Source organism: Tupaia chinensis, unplaced genomic scaffold (assembly GCF_000334495.1).
Source record: "Tupaia chinensis unplaced genomic scaffold, TupChi_1.0 Scaffold000063_1, whole genome shotgun sequence".
In the NCBI taxonomy this organism is placed as follows: domain Eukaryota; kingdom Metazoa; phylum Chordata; class Mammalia; order Scandentia; family Tupaiidae; genus Tupaia; species Tupaia belangeri.
Window position 1 is genome coordinate 6181043 of NW_006159521.1, and position 2871 is coordinate 6183913.

The window sequence follows — 2871 nt, forward strand, 5'->3', positions numbered from 1 at the left end:
TCCCAAGTAGCAGGAGCACCAGCTCTGCAGAAAGACCTCTGCCCTAGGATGGCAGCTCAGGTCCTCAGGAGGCAGTGCCCAGGGTGCCCTCCCCTGGCACAACTCCAGCACCCAGTGCCAGAGCTCCAGGCTTTGATCTCTTTGTGGTTCCCACGGCTTCCCAGGTGGCAGTTTGCCCCCAGCTTTCCACATGCTGAGTGTCCTCGTGGGGAACATATGCTGTGACATACCATCTGGCCCTCACACGTCTCTCCAGCAGCCCTGGTATGAAAACCCGCCTGTTTGGCAGCTCTGAACACCCACAGTGCCTTTGGTCTCTTTTTTGGTCTGAATGTTTTTCGGTATCAGTGGCTGCAATTAAAAAGAACTAAGCCAAGCGTGTGGATTCAGGACCCTATTACGACCACGAAGGGAGTTTTATCTTGGACAAAGAGCTACTTGGGGAGGACCCAAGCCCAAGGCAAATGGCGGGCATGTGCCAGAGGGTCTGGTGCAGCTGCCGACAGCTGGGCACGGCCTTGCACGGGCTTGCAGCTGAAGCGCCGCGAGTGGAGTGTGGCATCCTGGTCACTCAGACACCCCGAGCCTGGCAGAGGGGAAAGGGAGCTTGCTGATGACAGCGCGTGTGTCTGATGGGTCTATGCAGTGGAGAGAAATCCAGAACTGCTCAAATGCAGGGGTCGGCATCACTTGTGTTGCTTCACTTTGAACAGAGAAAGAACTCATCACCAAATGGCATTCGTGTCCACAAGGTACAGAGGAAAAAGCCAGGATTGAGCTCCAGAACTGAAACTATCAGATAAAATTTGAGAGCAAAAATGACCACACATGCACACAGTGGAATATGAGGCCGCTGAAGGGAACAAAGGGAGAGTGGGGGAGTTCCCAGGTGCTGATGTGGAAAGGACGCCACATTGTTCTGAGTTGCCGGGAAAGTCATGCCGTATTTTTTCTGGTTTTCTATGCGAAAATTTGTCATGACTTTGCCACCAATCCAATATTAAGTGGAAAATAAATCCAGATGGAAAATAATAGTGTGTATAGTTTGCTACCATTTGCATAAAAAGGTTGGAGGTTGGTGGTTATGTTCTTTTCAAAAAAGTATTTCATTCATTCATTCATTTATTTTAATTTGACCAGAGAGAAACACAGCGAGAGAGGGAGAATGAGAAAGTAAGCCACCAGGTCCAGGACTTGAACCATGGCTGGCCATGTGTGAGTATCCAGTGGTTACCCACCATGCCACCTGCTGGTCCCGGCGGTTATGTTCTTGTTGGTTTGTGTGTGGATTCAAGAGTCCGGAAGAGTATACAAGAAACTATTGACAATGGTAATCTGTTTGGGGAGGTGAGTAGTTGGGAGATGGCATGGGAATTTTTTTTTTAATACTTATTTTATTTAACTTTATTCATTTATTTATTTTAATGTGACCAAAGAGAGACAGAGTGAGAGCGAGAGTGAGAGAGAGAGTGAGAGAGAGAGAGAAGTGAGAAAACAAACTGCCGGGTTTGGGACTCGAACCACGGTCGGCCATGTGGTAGTCCAGTGCCCCTAACCACCATGCTACATGCTGGCCCCGTTTTTATTTTAAAAATTGACCAGAGAGGGATCAGCAGTTAGCGTATTGGCTATGTTGCTGGACTCCCATGTAGTCGACCGCGGTTCACATCCCGGACCCAATGGCTTAAATTCACACTGGGCGCATGTGCATGCGTGCCCAAGATCCTGAGAGGAGAACGGAGGAGAAGGGATTGCGGTGTGGCCATCCCCCCTGGGGGGTGATTTCTCGCTTTCTATCTCTCTGTCTCTCTCTGTCTGTCTGGCGAGCGCACGTGCCCTATAGCAAAAACCTCTCCAAAAAAAAAAAAAAAGAAAAAAAAATTGACCAGAGAGAGAGAGAGGGAAAGTGAGAAAACCAGCTGTCAGATTCAGGGCATGAACTGCGGTCAGCCACATGGGAGTCCAACATCTTAACCACCATGCTACCTGCAAGCCCCTGGCAATTTCTAATGGATACTTTTATATATCTTAACCTGACAGTTGAGCTTATTACTTCTTTAAAAAATAGATAAATGTAAATGTGTTTAGAAGTTTTCAAAGTGATATAAAGTATTAGCAGGTCAGTAGAGATCGAACATTAGCAGATTTATGAATATATTTTTTTAAGAGTTTTTTTTTTGCCTTCAGGTGCATGCACTTCTCTGAGAGACCGAGACAGACAAAGACAGTGAGAGGGAAAGTGAGAAATCACCCACTGGAGGAGCTGGCCATACCACAATTCCTTCTCCTTTCTCCTCCCAGAATCTTGGGCATGTACGCACACACCTAGCGTGAATTTCAAGCCACCAGGCCTGAGACTAGAACCATGGTTGGCCATGTGGGAGTCCAGTGATGTAACAGTTATTCCATTTGCTGGCCCCTTATAAATATGTTTTTATTATTCTGTCTTTATGTGTAGCTATCCACATGAATGAAGTTATTTGACTTCCAGCAATGTCTTCTATAACTGATTACTATATGACGTAGTACCTTTTGTGTTGCGTATTTCACATTGAACAAGTGTGAAACTTTGTCTCAAGAAAAATATATTGTAGGGCTGAAAGATGGCATGGTGTTTAAGGGTGCTGGACTCCCACATGGCTGACCTAGGTTTGAGTCCGGGACCAGGCAGCTTGCTTTCTCACTTGCCATTTCTCTCTCTCTCTCTCTTTTGCTCTGTCCCTCTCTGGTAAAATTAAAATAAAAAATAAAATGAGTAAAAAAAAAGAAGTTAAATAAAATAATTCTATAAAAAAAAAAAAAGTCAGGGGAGGGGCCAGCAAATGGCATGGTTATTAAAGTTTGTGGCCAATCATGGTTCCTGTCCTGGCC